The sequence below is a fragment of the Pezoporus wallicus genome, unplaced genomic scaffold, assembly GCF_028554395.1.
Source record: "Pezoporus wallicus isolate ANWC-B61680 ecotype Strahan unplaced genomic scaffold, APGP_CSIRO_Pwel_v1 contig_3487, whole genome shotgun sequence".
In the NCBI taxonomy this organism is placed as follows: Eukaryota; Metazoa; Chordata; class Aves; order Psittaciformes; family Psittacidae; genus Pezoporus; species Pezoporus wallicus.
Genome location: NW_026636018.1, coordinates 1,609,602 through 1,628,406, shown reverse-complemented (window position 1 = coordinate 1,628,406; position 18,805 = coordinate 1,609,602). Strand labels below are relative to the sequence as shown.

The following is an 18,805-nucleotide window of genomic DNA, read 5'->3' as shown; positions in this document are numbered from 1 at the left end:
GTGAAGGGTGTGAGTTGGAAGCACTGAATTGTGGAGTGTCATGAAATTAATGTGCTCTTCCATATTGGTAGGTAGCACAGAGTTATCAAAGAATTTATGTAACAAATCACTGACGGCTTTCTATAGTGTGCCAGCCAAGGAGAGTCAGAAAGCTTATTTGATCAGGTTTTTGGAGTTTGTAATGGAAATATAATAGCCATGAAAATTTAAGGAGACTTAGGGGCATTTTTCCATCCAGGATATTCATGCATTAACTTAATGCTGCTATTCTAGCCCCACAACCTTTTGTAGCCTGATGTACTCTTGTCCACTGCACCATCTCTCCATTTGAGACATTCACAAATACAGTAATTAAGGTAGTCTCTCTGCTTACCCAGCTAACAGAACACGCATGCATACTTCCTATTTAAAACAGCAGCACTAAGTCATACGCTTCATAAGACAACTCCTTTAAAAATAGCAGTGTGTGTTTGGGAACACTGCCTGCCTGTTCCTGCCATAGGATACTCACTTAACGTTGCATTTCCCTATTGTGTCAGCTTGAGGCTTTTGACCCTGAAGGTGGAGCCAGACTTTCAAATTCTTCACTGAAATCCCAGCTGCTGCAGGACCCTCATGGTGAGGGCTTTGGTCAATTTATTTTTAGAAAGACTGCTTTAAAGAGCCTAAGTTTGTCCTCCTTTGCCTGGGAGTAACTCAAGGTAAGTTCTAAGTAGGGGAAGCTGAAGATAATAAACCAGTCTGTGCAACAGCAGAACCAGGCATCATAATTACTTTCCAATACGAGCCAAATTCAGATTTTACCATTCCTGTTGATTTTAAACAGAGGGTGTTTCACAACTGTGGTGAAGAACCGCAGCATAAAATAAAACTATGAAGAAAATGGAGGTCACTTGGACAGAAAACCTGTGGAAAAGAGAAGGATTAAATATGCATGACTCCTGTAATCATGCGGGTGCTCAAAAGCAGTTTGTCTAACACATTATCAATAAATCAATGATTGTGTGCAATGACCTCCAGGGAGTGCTAAACAATGTTTTTGGTTAATTGTGTGTGACGTGGCAGGTAAGCAAGCAGCTCTCTGCCACTTATCTGATGCCTTTTGTTTTGGGATACCTGTGGTCATGGTTTCAAAACTGCATTGCATCAGTACGATGGAGTCTAAGCAGGCATTTGTACCCATAAGTTAAATGCATTCCCTGGCCGTGGGGGGCAACCAACTTAGGTCATTCCATGTCTATTGTATTGAACAAGGGGCCTGTAACCAGAAAGCCTGTTGGAAACAGATGCTGACCTGTTAATTCCTGACCTGTACAGGAGATGCTGGTTGGCTTAGTCCTCAGCTGTGCCCAGCAGCAAATTGTTCACTGACAAGAGAGAACATTATACTCCAGAAACTGTTCCTGGCATGCATTGATTTCTCAGTGTAGGAGAAAATAAAGCAGATAAGGATGCAGCACTTAAGGTCAGACTTTTGCATTGGCTTCACCAGGAGCAAAGTCAGGATGTTTTCATCTGAACATCAGGAAAGAGCTCAGAGACAAGTGATGAGTTCTCTGAGAAAATGAAGGAAAACAGGGAGCTGTCAGGATGGTTCAGGCTTGCAGCTCTGCCCCAGATGCTGCTTAAATTACCTTACAAGCAAACCACTGTGCAGTGCTTGGGGTGGAAATCTTGAGGGACCTTGAAGTCAATGGATTTTTTTTCCCCTCAACTAAACGCAAATCCTAGAAACAATCCAAGGAAATACTCCCCTGCCTTCCCTTGCCATAGTAGATTCGGACATCTGTCCCCAGGGATCCTCTGTGTTCTGAACCCAAGTGCTTAACTCAAGAGTTTCTGATGTATTTACTCCTACATTCTTTTAGCATTTTCTACTGGTCAGCAACTGGTACTTCCGGCTGTGGGAAGTTTGAATAATCTCAATGTCCCTGCACTTGTCCCAACCTTGCATCTATCCCGTTGTCACTAAATTTCGCTGTGTATCAGTAGACTGATCTTTGTAACTAAATAATCTTCCAAATTCTATGTATTATAACCCATGTGATACCTCTCTAGTTTCTTTCACAATTTCATAAAAATTCTTTGGCTCTAGATTAAAGCAGATTAAATCTGCATATTTATTTATACTTGTTGAACCACAAATCTTACTATCATTTTGGAATGATCAGTTTAAAAATCTAATCAAGCCTGATGTTTTCACAAGTCACTTCATGAAGATTCCTGGAAAGGTGCTTCTCAATCCAGTGGATTATTGAATTAATTGCCAGTAGTAATGCCATTGCTGTGTATAGTGGGAAAAGGAAAGAAAAACAGCTCACCAACTTGGAATCGAGACATTCCCCTGAGGATATTAATGTCACCAAGTCCATAAAGAGATTATATAGTTCAATAAAAATAGAAACAAAGTCAATGCCTTGTTTAAAAAGATAAAGAAGGTCAACCATAACCTGATCAGGGCAATTCAGGGAAAGAGAACACAAAGGGAATTATAACACATGTATCAAGAATGAACAAATACCCTTAAATGAGTAATTTATTCTCCTTTTCTGTTTGTAAATTGCCCTGGTCCAACAGTTATTCCTTTCCCTTCCTCCCTCTCCCCCCTCCCTGAAATTGCTATCAAAACACTTCAGGAAGTAACCCATGCTCTGTAGCCTGCTCACAGGCTTTTCACTGCCAGAATACAATACATGACATTGAAGAATGAGCTTGTTTGAACAGGTTGTGTTAGGTTTCTATGTCCTCCTTGAAAGCGTGCAACTCTTCAGATGAGTTATCTTTGTACTGGGAAGAACCATGTTTACAAATCTGAAAGGAGCAATTATCAGTAAATGGTTTCTTCAGGGCAATGAGCCTTTATGCTCCTAAGAGCTAGGCTTAATTGAAGAACAAGCAGTTGTTTTGTCCTCCAAGCTACTGAAGCCTGCCAAAGTGGGAGAGGTTTTATTCTGTGATGTTCTGTGTCAGTTCTTGTGTGTCAGCTCTGTTTACTTGGCTAACACTAATCATGTGGAGCTTCTTTTGTCAGGATTGTTTTGCAATATTCATTGAAAATAAACTGTTCCAACCCTTCTTACAGTTAGTAACAATGCTATGGACATCAGCAGGGGGAAAATATATACCTGTTCTGGCAGCTGTGGGTAATTCCTCTCTCCACGACAGTACTGGGTTACAAAGACCCCAGAGATTGTGAGTAGAGTGATGTTTTATTGGTGGCCTCCACACTTGCTGTAGCATCCATAGGATAACTAGCAACTACTGAAAGGAATCCCATGAGTGCTGAGCTGTTCTGGGTGAAGGATTTGAAATAGCAGTGGCTACAAGCTCTTGACAACAGACATGGGATTTTGCTCTGGTGTAGCAAATCCTTCTCCTGCCCTGCAAGCTTTTGTGGACAGTAGATGCTTGCTCACTGCACAGCTCCCATGAGCAGATACAGGTTCCCTCCTGATGTGGTTTTCCTCGCATTCATAAAGGCAGAAATGCTACTCAGTTTACAGGGCTGACAATTCTTGGCCTTGCTGGAACCTCCAGAGTGACTGGTAATGAAACCTGACCATTATTCATGCAGTATTATTGCAGCATGTCTTCTGACAAATTTCTCCCTTGGGTACTGACAGGGTCCTAGAGTGATAATGTTGACAAAGGCAGCTAGTTCATACGCAGCTGCCTGTGGCAGTCTGATTCTGCTTCGTCCCAGAGAGCTTTCTTACAGTGGGAATCTGTGTATGTAACTAGGATGTTGTTTTCTGTGTATTGAGTCTTCATATTTTTAAGAACTGTGACTGACTGGGAGAAGACTTGTCATTTCTCTAGTACTACAAGCCTGTTCAGGCACACACATCCCCACACAAATGCTCTCTCCTGGGCAATGGTACAGGTGTTCGTTTATTTCTGATAATTGTTTTATTATTGTATTCAGCTAACATGAAAACTGGGTGGTTGAAAACAAACAGGAAGCTGAAGCAGAGAGTGTCTAGAGGACAGTGAATGGATTGGAGAAAACCATTTGTATTAAAGAGCTCTTAGGTGGTACTGACTCACTAAAGACTAAATCTCACGCTCGGCATCAGCACCTCACAGTAAGACAGGAGTCTGAGTGCAAGTCTTTGGTCTAAATCTGTTAGGAGACAGATCTGAATTGCAGTCCCAAAACTTCTGGAATAAACAGTGAACTACTGCTCCTTTAGTCATACCCTTCCTTGACCAGACATGACATCTCTGTTGAAATGCTATGCTCATTTCCATTAAAAGCTGACAGCTTTGAAAGGCGGAGGGGGGAGGGAGGGAATTGCCAGGAATTTCTTGATCGAACCTTCTTAGGATCCCATTAGCCTTATCATTATAGTCTCTTCTGTAGGTCCTTTCTCAATCTAATTTATTTGCTGGTGTTAGTTAACAAATGAGAAGGGCTCTGATAAGATTTGGTCCCATATGTAAGCATTAGCAAAGCTGCAGCACAAACCAGAGTTCTGCAAATAGATATGTAAATGTATCAAAAATTGCTTGTTTCCTGCAGTCAAGAGGTAATTTACATACACAATCCATCACTGTCTCCTCACTGAACTTTCTATTGACAGGTTAACAAAACTTCTGGGACACCGTGATATCCAGGATGAAGACAGTAATATGTGTTCAGGAGGGTGACGGTATTTGGGATGGCACTAGTGCAGAGAGGTATGTGGTGTTATGCCAGGGTACAAGGATCTACCAAAGAACCCAAAAGGATTTACTCAGCCATAACAAACACACACAAGAGCACATATGAAAAAAATCTAATCAAAGAGAAGTTAGAGTTCCTGGTCATCTAACTACTGTGTGAGCACCCAGTGGCCTATAATGTGAAAGGATATAATCTAGTGTTTAAATCTGGGGGATTTTATGTTTATCAAATTGCAGTGTTTCTGTCAGTGCTCAAAGATAAGAAAACTTATAACTATCTTCCATAACCCAGTACTGACAGCTGACAACAAGGCTTACAATGAGGCCCCCATATCAATGCAGCTCAGCACCCTGTGTACTCATTCACCAGGTGCAGAGCTGCAGAGACAGTCCGCCTCACATGCTCCAACTCACGCTGAGCGGGAGTGATTGTACAGATCTGTAGGCTCTCCATCCCTCTCAGGGTTGTTTTCTTCCCTGTTCATCATCTTAAAAAGTGGGTGTGGGAGACAGCTGGTTCAAATTCCACACCCACCCACAACAGTAGTATCTTTCTGCCTGAGTATCAATAGTTGACAAGCCTAAATTGTGAAGTGCTGCAGGAATAGTGAAAAAGTTGAGACTGCTATGCTGAGAAAACCTTTATTCCCTTGTAGGAATGATGCATTAGCCAAAGGTTAGAGCTGCTTTATTTCAGGGTGCATACAGCTATGGATGTGACTGTCTTTAATGTAGATCAGGCTATTTTAAGGCATACCAAAAACACATAGAATGAATTATAGAATGGTTTGAATTGGAAGGGACCTTAAAGATCATCTAGGTCCATCCCCTACCATGGGCCGTAGATAGATACATTAGATAGACACAGTAGATTTGTTAACACGAAGAATCTCTAAACAGCAAAACAAGACTGAACATGAATCCTTTTTCTTTTCAGTCATTTAAACTATGAATATTCAAGAGATGTTCAGCAGATATTTGCTCCTGGTTTTAAATAAGCCTTTTCTTATCCTGATATTCCTACCATGTTTGCTTTTCGCAACAGTCCAGAGGAAGAATATATTTGTCAAATCACATCTGTGAGTGATTCTTGGTCTGTAATTTCTTTACAAGCATTTGTTACATAGGATTGAACATAAGGATTCAAACTTCAGGATGTGTTGTGTAGCTGCTGTGCATTTGGGTTCCTCTCATAGGGAACAGAGCTATGAGAATTGCATTTCCTCAGGGAATAATTCTGTTTACAAATTTCAAATATACTCTCTGCAAATACACTTCACTACTAACCTAAATTGTTTTGTTCCCACAAGCACAGCAAATGATTTAATCTTTCTCTTTGACATTGGACTGTCCAATTAGCCCCTCCTTTTTCACAGCTACAATGCATTATTTCACCACTTTCTTGTAGGGTCTAGTTACAGGAGCAAGAAATAATTTATTACCTGGCATCTTCCCTAAGAGACAGACTATAGGAAATATTTCAGGTCAGGAACTCAGATTGTTCAGGTTAAGGTCAATCAAATTCCAATTTATCTCGCAAGGAAAACTTGCCACAGACTTAGTGAAAGCTAGGTTTCCCACTCCCAGGCACTCCATGCTTCAAACAAGGCCTCACCACAGCTTATTTTTCCCTATGTACACAACTGTCACTATGGCCAGTATTTAAATCAGTTCCACTTGGCAAAAATAACTAGATCTGGACTGAAAACAAACCCATTGCCTGCTAAAAGGCATTGAGAGATTTCTCTGCTCACTGGCAGAATGATCAGCAAGATCCTTTTCAAGATTTCAATTTGCTAATGGTACTAGGGCAGGCACAGGACCTCAACTTTTTCCAAAGTTTGTGGACAGCAGGCAAGAGAATGGACTAAGGAAGAGGGTCCCTCAACTAGATGCTAGAGAGAAGACAATATATTTTGGGTGTTAAAATTTAACTGTCAACATTTGTTACCAAAGAAACAGTTTAATGGGATACTGAATTGACAATGATCTTTCCTGGAGCAGAAGACTGGAGAAGAAAACCCAAAATACATTTTCTGCCCATGACATGAAATTGTTTCTTGTTACAACCCTGCCAAGAAACCAGGACTACTAGACCAGGTACTGGCTGTTCCCATCCGGGAAGACAGCCTGCACTCCATTCTCCACTAGAAAGGGTCGTTCTTTGCTTGGACTACATTCATGGGATACACTTCTGAAAGGCTGAAGGAACTGAGCTAAATATCCTCTCCATGTCCCCACCTCAGATGGATAGAGCTGTGGTACATGTCTGATGTGCCTGAGATTTGGTTCTAGAGTGGAAGCTTGGGGATGGAAAAGAAGATGATTTTCTGTAAGACGCATCAAAAGGACAAGTCTGGGCACTGTTGTCTTGTCTTCACCTTTCTTTATTGTCTGACATTGATTTATCTATACCCAGAATAAAGTAGGAAATATTCATCAGCATCAGGACCAACATGAATTCCTGAAAAACTCTACAAATATCCTGTAAATAATAGTGATTCTTTACTGACAGACAATTCTAAGTTCTGACATTTAACTTGTTCTTCATTTGTGAGATGTGTCCTATGAGTACTGCACAGTGCCATTCAATCAGAATGTCATGTTGTACCAACTCAGCACCCTGAAATATTTGTTGATTATACAATAAATAAAACTTGGAATGGTGACTTGATAATTGAACCATTCAGACTGTCTACCCAGCCCTTCCTGGGGCACTAACTTTCAGCACAAGCAGCGTGCAGTAGGTGTGCTACTTCTTTTTCTCCTCCTTCTTCCCAGGCTTAGATGTCAGACACACAATAGAGCTGACTTAAAAAGTGACAGTGAGTGGGATTCACAAGGCCAGATACCAAATGATGACCACAGTGCCACATTTGAGCTTTTGCCTATATTCTCTGTGTAGATAATGGGAAGGAATAGGTGCTTTCTGGGTATTTTTCATCTTACCCTAACCAGACTTTTAAAACATAAAAGGTGACTTGTGCCCTAAAATTTCCTATTTCTTTGCCTTGACAAATAAAGCACCAGGTAATGTGCTTATCTGTAGATATCTACAACCTTTCCCGTTTTAGCTGTGTGGTAATGGTGCATGCTTAGAGCCCACAGAAAGTAGGAAGTAATTTATTTAGGTGCACAGCTGTCAATGGAGGGAATCTGGAATAATTTATATATTGCCTGCTGTTTGCCCTGGGAGAAGAACAAATGCACAAACAACTCACCAGTTTTGATAACATATTAGGCCTTGGAAACTTGAATGCATTTTTAAGTCTTTAGGGTAGTTATCAGAAAGGAATATGAACAAAGATGATGTGTTATGTATTCTCTTCAACAAGACTCACACCTCTATACAAGCTGTGTGGAGGGAAAGACAACAGAAGTGCTAGCCAGCAAGATAAATGAACACATTTGCAGCTGATTTTTCTTGTCCAAAATCACACCAACTGAAGAACACATATAGCCTTTCTCCAGAAAAAAAATAACATCCCTCCCCAATAATTAATGACTAAGGGTGTACTGAAGATAAAAAAAAATAGTCATAGCAACAGCTATGTGGGCTGTTATCTTAGTGTCAGAAGAAGGACTTGGGGGTGTTGCTTGATGAGAAGCTCATCATGACACAGCAGTGTGTGCTCCTGGGCTGCATCACCAGCAGCATGACCAGCAGGATGAGGGAGGGCATTCTCCACATCTTCTCTGCTCTCATGAGACCCCCACCTGAAGTTCTGCATCCAGCTCTGGGCCCCCAACATAAGAAGGGCATGGAGCTGTTGAAGCAAGTTGAGAGGAGGCTACAGAGATGCTTTGAGGTCTGAAGAACCTCTGCTATGGAGACAGGCTGAGAGAGCTGGGTTTATTAAGCCTGGAGAAGAGAAGGCTCTGGGGAGAACATAGAGCAGCCTTCTAATACCTAAACTGGACTACAAGAAAGCTGGAGAAGGACTTTTTACAAGGGCAGATAGTGATAGGGGATAGATTTAAACTGGCAGGAGATTTAGATTAGGTTTTAGGAAGAAGTTCTTTCCTGTGAGGGTGATGAGGCCCTGGCACAGGCTGCCCAGAGAAGCTGTGGCTGCCCCATCCCTGGCAGTGTTCAAGACCAGGTTGGATGGGCCTTTGAGTAACCTGGTCTAGTGGAAGGTGTCCCTGCCTGTGGCAGGAGGTTGGAACTGGTTGAGTTTTAAGGTCCCTTCCAACCCACACCATTCTGTGATTTATGATTCTCTGATTTTATAATTGTAGAGTGAAGACGTAACTATGGTCAGAGAGAATTGTAACATTTCATGATTATCTGTTGCCTTAAGTCTCTCCTTGGTTTCAAGAAGCCTCCACTGCCTCCAGTCTAACCTCGTGCTTGAAGCAGGATTATTAAAAAACACTAGATCAACTCAGATGTGATTTTGTCTAGACGAGTCTTGGGTGATGAGTCAAGGGTGGATATCTCACAACTTCTTCGGGCAACCTATTCCACCGCTACCCTTCCCTGATAATGGAAATGTCATACTCAGTATCCAGCCCAGAATGCTCAAGATGCAGTCTGTGGTTGTTGCCCTTTGTTATCTCCATTGCCAGTGCTGAGATGAGTTTGACTCCCATATCTCCACGTCTCAATTTCAGTGAGATCTCTCCTATTTTTTATATTTTTTTTTTTGCTGCAAGCCACAGTGTTACAGTATTTCAAGTTCATTTCATACTCCTCCATCAAGGATATCTGGCAGACTGTGATGTTGCTGAAGGGGGTGATCCTGTGCTGACAGCAAGGCTGCAGATGGGGATGAAGCTAATGAATCTCATCACACCCCACACTCCATCTCTAGTACTGGTGTTTAGCGAACTGCTGCATGTGAAAGGAAGAAAAGAGACATTCCTTAACAACCTTCTGAATGCTGGCATCCTTGCTGCAGTGTTAGGTTTCCTTCAAGTCTGACTTTTCTGCTTGGCACAGAGAATATGTTAAACAGAAAGAACTTATACATAAGTTTTAATGTACATTAGCATGATCTTCTCTTTCTGATCAACCAAGTTTCATCTGCATTTGGCATTGCTGTTCTAATAAAAGGACCCATTTTTACTGGCAGACCACCTCACCTGGAATGACCACAGATTTCCAGTGCATACTTCCCAGGCCTGGTCTCACATCTGTTGAACGAGCATGACTGGTAAGACAGTTTGAACTGAAACCCATAGCACTATTTAATCTGGCTCTTTTGATCAGCAAGAATGACTCCATGATCCAGGTGTTCCTACTCCTTCCTTCCCAGGAGTCACTGAGCAGGACCAGACCTTCTGCAAATGTTGCTGCAGTGGTTTGTTTTACTCTACCAGTTACAGCTGCCATCTCACTCCAGCATCAAGATTAGAGGCTTGTTTCCCAGGTTAAACAGCAACAATGACATTCAGTTTCCTTGACCGACTTTGGCCTTGCTGTTAATAAGTTGTCTGTACTCCTGCCACAGTTCCATGTAAAGGTCCTTAATATGATTAGTTTGTATGTGTTGAGGCCTTTCTGCTTGAGGACCCAAGTGTCACTGTGGCTGCAAGCCAAGCTGCAGGATCTGCAGGTTTCCAGAGCAGTTGGGGACTGAAATAACTCTCACTGGTCAGGTGCTGTCACGTCCTGTGCTGGTCCTGTGCTGGTCCTGAAAAACCTTTGTCAGCTTGGCTGAACCATTCCCAAAGAGTCATAGCACAATCGACCTGACAGTCACTGGGCTCTAATCGCTGATGCCTTTTAGCTGCTCTCATTGTCATGGCTTTAGATGGAACAAAACGCCTTTCTGCTGCTTCCCATCAGTCACAGTTTGGACAGCACTGTTGACAATGTGCCACCAGACAAACATGGTCAGAATGAAGCAGATCTTTCAATCTGACTGTTTGGACCCATTTGGAGGTTTTAATTCCTATCATGTCTTTATACACCCCCTTTGGTGAAATCAGTATTTCAAAGGTCTACCCCAGCCTACACCAGCAAATGGCATCATGTTTCTCTCTTTCTCCACGTGTGATTTAAAAGCCTCCACTGATGGGAGCTTGTTCTGGAGTGACTTGTTCTCAAAACTCAGGGTTCCAGGTTTTTCTCTGCTTTGAAGAGGTGCTGTTAATGAACAAACACATCTTTTCCTGCCTGCCTGCTAAGTGAGGACTAAGTTTTTCTGAGTGAGTTCTGGTGCCATGCCAATGATAATTCTGTTTCTTTTGAGAGGTGACCTCTCGATGGAAGTTAGAAAGGATGTCAATTCCTTCCATATACTGTGTGTACAGAATTTCTGTGCAAGCTTTAAAGCAATTTTTAATACTGGATGTATTTCTGAAGTGAACATGTATTTTTAAATGCTGGCGTCTCCACATGGCTGAGTTTATGGAGTATGTAACATTACACTCAAAATGGAATAGATTTAATTGAATTATCCACACTCTTATAAAGCCACTTATCACTACAAGCTGCATGACATGCAAACACAGGTGCATGAATCCTCACAATTCCTCCTGCAACATGGAAAATTATTATCGTCTCTAGCTGCAGATGAAGGGATAGAAGATGGCATTTTCTGAAGTCTCTGAGTGATTTTTAGGATCTACTTAGAAAAATTCCTGTAATTTATCCAGGATATTAAAGCGAAAGATCTGAAAGCCACTGGCTAAGCCAACAGCTTAACTCAGATCTTCTGTGTCCAAAAGCAAGTGCAGAGGTAAGCCTTATCTAAAGGGAAGGCTGCTAGACAGCATAAGGCAGTGTTAGGGTATGAACTGCTACACGTAGGTCTCAAGATCACCAGTAAATACATACCCAAATCCCTTGAAACTTCTGGTATTTTTATGCAAATTGCAGAAAAGATCACCAGCTGTTTAGGAAAAAAAAAAAAAATCAAAACAACCAAAAAAACCCCACAAACAAACAAACAAAAAACCCCAAAACCCAAAAGCAAAACCAATAAGATATTATGCAAAAATCATAGAAAAAATTATGTTGGAAGACACATCCAAATGTCAGAACTGGATGCTCAGAACAGGAACAATTTTGGAGTTATGCATGGCAGCTTGCCCATGGCATTGTCCAGTTAAGCTCTGAAACCTTGCAAGAAAGGTCCAATATCTGGACACATCACTGTGAAAAAATGTTTTCTGTTCCCATAATGATTTTTACTTGTGATAGTCAAAATCTTTTTATGGGTAATTCTTGGAGCTATTCTAGGTAGAACACGAAGTTTTAAACACATGCATCGTTCCAGTACATATGGACAAGGACTCCTTCCGAAGTCTCAAAAAAGGTAAACATGACCATCAATTCACTCACCCTCCATTATGAAGCCTTCCTCCCCCCTCCACACACCATCCTTCTGAACATGTACCTAGGAAATAAAGAGATTTGTGGTTACATTATTATTTCAACCCAGGATAAATCCGCTTTGTCTTTCCTGTTTATTTTTGCTAATTCTCTGCCCATCAGCTTGTGGATCATTTTCATTATTCCCACTGTATTTCATTCAGATCAGGAAATCAACCCCAGATTTCCTGTCCTAGGCTGTTAGGTATGACAGAATCTCTGACAACAGCCCTTCATCCCTGCCATCCCTCCTCTGAAAACTGAGTTTGCCCTGATATATAATGTAACTGCCACTCAAATGTCAACAATTCTCACAAAGCACAACGTCTTCAGAAATGTATTTAGACAGATATGTCTGGCTTCAGACTTTGCTTAATCCTTAGTTCTCTTTCAGACTTTTGGTGGCTGTTCTCCCCTTTGTGTCTTGTGTGGAAGCCACTCTACTACGCCTGGTGTAATTGCTGCTCTCCAAGAGTCAAGATCCCTGTACACACTACCGTGGCAGTGCCCTGGTGTGCTCCACAAAGGGTTTGTTCTTGACTGAGAACCAGCTCTGCTCCAGACATAATCTGGTACCCTTATGGTGTCTGCAGTATACATACAACCTTGCTTCAAATTGTCTGGGAGATTTCATAGCCTATTTGTTCCTCCCCTTGCCAAATAAAAAAAAGGCTAAATAAACAGTAGGGAATTCACATATGCTTCACCTCCGGCCACTGAAATCTGTATTAACAGCTCCTCCAAAAGTTCAGCCTCTGCTTAGATGAGACCAGACAGGACAATCTTCATGTATCTTACATATAGCAGAAAAAAAAATTGAAAATAAATGAATAATGAAGAAAACTGGTCTGCAAAAAAGGAGACAAACCCTAACCATTCCTTACCATTATAGAAATTTACACAGATAGATAGGCAGTGACGAGCAAACTGCTAAAGGTAAAACAAAAATGAAATGAATAAACCAAGATTCTCTAAACTTGGACTCGAGCAGTTATTGCTTATTTCTGTGCAGCTCTCTGGGCCAGGCCAATTTTCCTGGACGAGAGACTGCTCAGTCCTGGAGAACAACAAAACATTCCCAGGTAGTTGTTAGAGGATTAATTAGAGTGGACAGAAACAGTGAGAGCCCGGGAAGCCTGTTGCCTGCAGCTGGACCATGGCTGTGAAGAGCTGTGAGCAGACACACAGCCAGGTCTTGGAAATCTCAGGACTTTTTGTTGCAATCCGTAAATGCTGACAGAAAAAAACATCAATGACAGATAGCACTCCAAAGCATACAATGGAACAAGAAACACTATTTTATTCAACACTTTATTTTAATGTCTCGTTCCAGTCATCTCTTTTCTCTGACTTTGTTCAAAAGTTTTTTTTTCCAGTTTCTGGCTTATTATATAAATATAAAAAAAAGAAGAATTCAAAATGCTTTGAGTGTTTGAATTGTGGCATCTTTACAGGAAAAGTACAGGCAGAACTACCTCAAAATACAATGAAAATGCATCTAAGAGAAAATAACCTCTTTTTTTTTAAATGCTCTTGGTTATATGGGATGACAAAGTGAAGCCCATTCTTTTTCTATACTACTTTCCTGATAATATTAGTAAATTAAAAAAGCGTAGAAATTTTTTTTAATATTTAATTATTTGCTTTCTCATGATTACCTTAGGTTATATTTGTAATGGTGTCAGGGCTGCCTGAATTAACTTAAAACATATTAATTCAGGTCCTAGAAAGAGTCTTTCTGCAGTCATTTGAAGTCTTGGGTTGCTGTTTGTATCTGTTTCTCAGCAGGTACAAATGCAAACAGATATTCCTCAAGTTTGAGCAGCATATGCCCATTCCACGCCTCAGTTTTCTTTCTGTCTCAAGTTCTGAGTAACAGATTTACAAACAGTTAAAAATAATAAAGTTGGCATTCAGTTTAATAAAACCCTGTTGTCTGAGAAACTTTGCATTGTGAAGGTGACTTGAACATGGATCAAGTTCTAAATTGAGGTTATGGGAAGAAACCCATTCCCACTGGACTAATTTAAATACCAGACCTTTTAAAAACCTATGCTGGTGCTGTTGTCTCTGTAGTTTTGCAATTGTAAATAGCCTTTACTGAAAGACATGTCAGGTGTGAGTTAATAATAACCCAGTCTCCAGATTCTACCCTTTTCTTGCAGGAATATTGCAATTAAGACCATTTTCTTGTACCGTACATTCCAGCAACAAAAATTTTCTCTGTTTGCATGTCTTGGGCTCAGTTTCTGTCTCAGATAAGAGGACCCCTACTATGTTTTTCAATATTCTGATGGAATCTCTACTCTTGTACATTCTCTTTTCCAGTTTTACCCTATTGAAAATAAGCCTAATAGTTCTGAAGATAATTGGATTCCATGTACTGATCACATCCACCTAGCTGAAGTCCCTGCTGTTCTACTTTGCAGGATTTATGTTCCTCTCTGATTCTTATCACTTAATGTCTTTTTAAGACAGGGACATTTGCCAGGAACAAGGAGGTGATACGCCATTAGATTCCCCAAATGGTCTCTGCTGATAAAATAGGTTACTCAGTAATTACCCTAGCTGAAATTTCCACAACGAAAGCCACATGGACACTTGATAGTGTCTCTGTGCTACTCTACCAACATGAACTCATGGAAAGTTTCCTGACAAATCAGATTTTTCAACTCAGCAGCTACTAAGTTTTCACACCATGCCCAGGAGTGGAAAATAAAACCCACTCACAAAAAATTCTGCCTGCAGACTTTCACAGTGACATTTCTGTGCTCTGTCTCAGGAAAAAGCTAGGAAGGGCAACTTTCATGCTCATGAATAATATGTGTTTTTTCTAAGACCTATAGGTGGGAAAAGGTGATCAGAGACAGCTGTTGGCTTTGGCATAGTTGTCTTGGAGCTATTTGCATTACACTCACCTGAGCCCTGCAGCCAACAATTTACTTGACTCCAGCTTGTGTATTCAGCTCAGGGTCTGAGGCTGGTACAGACTGAACAGCATATTGAGATCTGCTCCTGATTAACCATCTTCAGGGACAGGAATGTTCAATGAAAGCTGGCAGAGAAAATCAAGCACTTACTCTAAGCAAGCAAAAAGAAGCAGTCTATTTATTTTTCCTCAAATTTCCTGTACCAAAGCCTCTACTTCAAAGATTTTTCATTCTCTGATAGACTCTACCCTCTGCTGCAGGAGTGAAAGGCATCAGTCTCTCTGAGACCACACAGCTTTGCTCTCCATGAGCATAGTTTCTCAATGAAGAATTTTGACAATTCCTATTCCCTGACACACTGTACTGCTTTTCTCTGGATTTCCACACGCTGTAAAAACCATCTGGTCAGTCACCTCTGATGCACAAGAGAGCATTTCAAAGAATATCTCCATTTAATCTCCAAAGTCATGGCTACCTGGTAACATAACACATTGGTTTGATGCAGGGCTAGAGAGGAACTGTCTGCCCTCAATGCACACCCCTGTAATGTCCAAGAGGCACAACGTATTCTCTGGAGCTGAGCCATAAACAGAGGCTGCTGAAGACAAGAGTCAGCTGGAAGATTATGGTGATAGAATACTTTCTCTGTAAGCAAAGACAGGTAGGTCTGTGTGCGTAAGTCTCTTCTGCCCCTCTCTCTATGAGAACAGGAAGTTACTGAATGCTGAACACTTGCGATCTCACACACACAATTTCATGCTGATAGGCAGAGGGATGCTGCTCATTTGGAAACACAGTCCTTTTCATTGGAGGTGAGATCACTGCTTGCTGTATGGTGACTACTAGGGACATAAAGCACTTTTCTCATTAAAGTTCAATTTGCAGGTATATATATCAGCTAGCTGCTGACTCCAGAGTTACTCCTCTGAAGCACTGACACTGTCACATAGACAAATTAAGAAGCCAGAATCTTTTTGCTCTTAGTTTTACTACCTAATGAGACCATCTGCAAAATGCACTTAACATTGAACTTCAGTGAAAGAAGAATAGCCCTTTAAAACCTCAGATCTTTACTCATGACTGAGAAACACACTAATACCAATTAATGGAGTAGTACGAAAGAAGGAAAAAACCCACCTATTGTCAGTTTTTTGCATCTGCACCTTGACTGGCTTTCACAGGCTTTGTGGGTGTTTTCTTCTAGCAAGTAAGACCACGAAACCTGGTCCCTTTTTTACTATCCTCTGTATTTAAAAAAGCATCACTAACATACACAACAGTAACCTCTACTACTGTCATGAAGCAGCCCAGAACTCACCAATTCCAACAGTTTGCTTGAATATTACCTGGCTCAAGCCCTTAAATGCCTATCTGTAGTCTTTAAACAAAATCCTCTCAAACCTTTAAACCCACAGCAGATTCTTCCACAGCATTAGAAACAAAACCAGAGGATCTAAAGCTCATTATAGTGGAGACTTGCTTCCTGGAGTCTGGCATTCCTTACCTCATTGCTATTTGTACGCCTGTGATGAGACATGAGCCTTTCTTGAGAGCACTGTATGAATTTTAAGAAAAAGCCAGCATGTGCCTACAGTTCTGACACAAGACAGGCAAAGCATATAGCAAAGTAGTTGTGCAAAGGGTAAGGAAACATTGATAGTGAATAAAATATTTTCTTCAGCTCCTGCACTTAGGGCTGGAGTGTCTGGGTCTATTCACTTTCTACAGGAGTTTTCCTTCAGCATCGCTATTTCACATGGACCTATGGCCCTCTTCTTCATTCCTATTGTTTCTCAGGTTTACAAAAGAAAATGAAAAGCAAATAAATTGTTCCTGGACAATTGTATACTTTCTCTCAAACTTTTGCAGCTCAGTGTGCACAAATTTTAACAGTACATTTCATTACAAGACTTGAGAAAAATATCAAAAATGTTAAAAAATGTAATAAAATATGAAAGATATATTGAACAGAGACTCAAAATAATTTAGAATAGTCTAAGTTGGAAAGGACCTCTGAAGGCCCTAGTGCAACCTCCCACTGAAAACAGGGTTAAGTTCAAAGTTAGGTCAGGTTGCCCAGAATGTTATCTAGCTGAGTTTTGAGTATGTTTCAGGCCAGGTTAGTCATCATTTCGAGTTGGCAGCCTTTCTTCCTAGCAGATACCTGATACTTCTGACTTCCAAGCCTGGAATTTGTCAACGTCTTGTTTGAACTAGGCAATAGAAACATTGGGTACTCAGGTGCAGATGAACCTTTGTCTCAGCAAAAGTTCACATCCCCTGAACCCTGAATTTTTTCTACATTTTCTTCGCTAAAGATCTCCAAACACTCAACTTACATGTAGACTATAAATGTCAATAGCAGTCTATCCAACCATGACTTTCCTTGGAAAGCAGTTCAGTATTCTTCCCTGTTTCCATAGCAGGAATCAGAAGAAAGGAAGACAGAAGTCATATACAGCAATTTACCAGAAGTTGCCCTGAACCTTAGATGACCCTTCTAGCAGTTTTGACTCTCATATTGCTGTCCCAGTCTCCAGAAACCATTAACCGAAAGATACATCGCCATCATAAATCCAAGTACTTAAGTACTAAGAACCTTTGTTGAATCCAAAATAATACCCCGAAACTACATATACAATAGTCTGCCTACACTGTAATAAAGAAATGGATCCTGCCTCATTATATTGAATTTGGACTTGCCCACCAGTCAGTTAAGCTTAATTTATGATAAGAAACTGAAAAATATGACAGAAAAGCTCAGTAATGCACTGTGAAATAATAACTGGTTTGGCTTCATTTAAAAAAAAAAAAGGAAAAAAGAACAAACCATAGTGATATTAAATTTCTCATTTAAAAGACCCATATTCAGTCAACAGTGAGCATTAGTTTTCAGCAGTGAAATTAGACAGACAGGAGATAAATATCTGCCTAACTCCTTCTAAAACTGTGCCTTCCTCCAATCTCAAAATGATCCTTAAAAATTGCAAATGGAGAGTTCAGAAACAGTAATTTTACTTTTAGATGGATGGCTGTGGGGAGTTATTTCATGTTTGTTTGTAACTCTATTTGGATCAAACAAGTTGTGACAAAGTTTTTGGAGGATCAGGATAAGAAAACAACTAGGAAATAATCCAGTGATACGTGGTGTCACTGGTGTGATATTTCTGAACAGGCTCTCACTACACGGTGGGGGACACGAGCAGAAGACAGGGCATTAATTATTAAGATAGTTTTAGAAAATTGAAGGATGATTGGTTTTAATCTGAAAGGAGATCATCGAGTGACGGCAATCAGAGAATGTGATACCAGAGAAAGAAAATCAGGAAAAGAGCAGTCATTCTGGTGCATGAAACTGATTTCCAAGAGCGAGATGACTCCTATAGCTATACGTACAATATGGATACCTCCGTTAACTGGCCTCAGACACTGCACTGCTAGTAGCTGGCCCTTGGATTTTCTCATCTCCAGTTGCCTCATGCATATAAGTGCTTAAGCAGGTCTCTCAGCAGACTCCCAGACCTCATTGTCTCTCCAGTAGCTGGCTTGGACCCCTTTGTCCCTCCAGCAGCCAACTCAGCCGTCTCATGTCTCTCCCATATCTGGCCCAGACTTGTGACCACCCCAGTATGGCACCTCCCACCAGCTAGTCTGTCCTGTATTCATTAGTGATCACACACTAACATACACACTCAGACAACATGTACACTCTGGTCTCTCTAGCTGCTGGCACCACAGACACACATGGCCTCCAACCCACAGTGTGACTCCAGTGATTCCAGACCCTCATACACATACGCACACAGAAGAGGGAGCCCCCTCACCCAGGGCAGTAGTTTGAAATGGAGTTTAGTGAGAAGACAGGACAGTCTGCACTGATTTGGAG

General features: G+C 41.0%; 1 long non-coding RNA gene across 2 annotated transcripts; it reads left to right on the top strand.

Annotated features, from left to right (window-relative positions):
* The first annotated feature begins 431 nt into the window (after nucleotides 1–431).
* On the top strand, nucleotides 432–17,604 carry LOC130593635 (uncharacterized). 2 transcript variants are annotated; one of them, XR_008970840.1, is made up of 4 exons: nucleotides 432–618; nucleotides 4,584–4,680; nucleotides 15,425–15,580; nucleotides 17,343–17,604. It is a non-coding gene; the product is annotated as an uncharacterized LOC130593635 (long non-coding RNA). The 2 variants fall into 2 exon arrangements; XR_008970839.1 differs by having other exon boundaries at nucleotides 435–618; nucleotides 17,346–17,604.
* The last annotated feature ends 1,201 nt before the right edge of the window (nucleotides 17,605–18,805 follow it).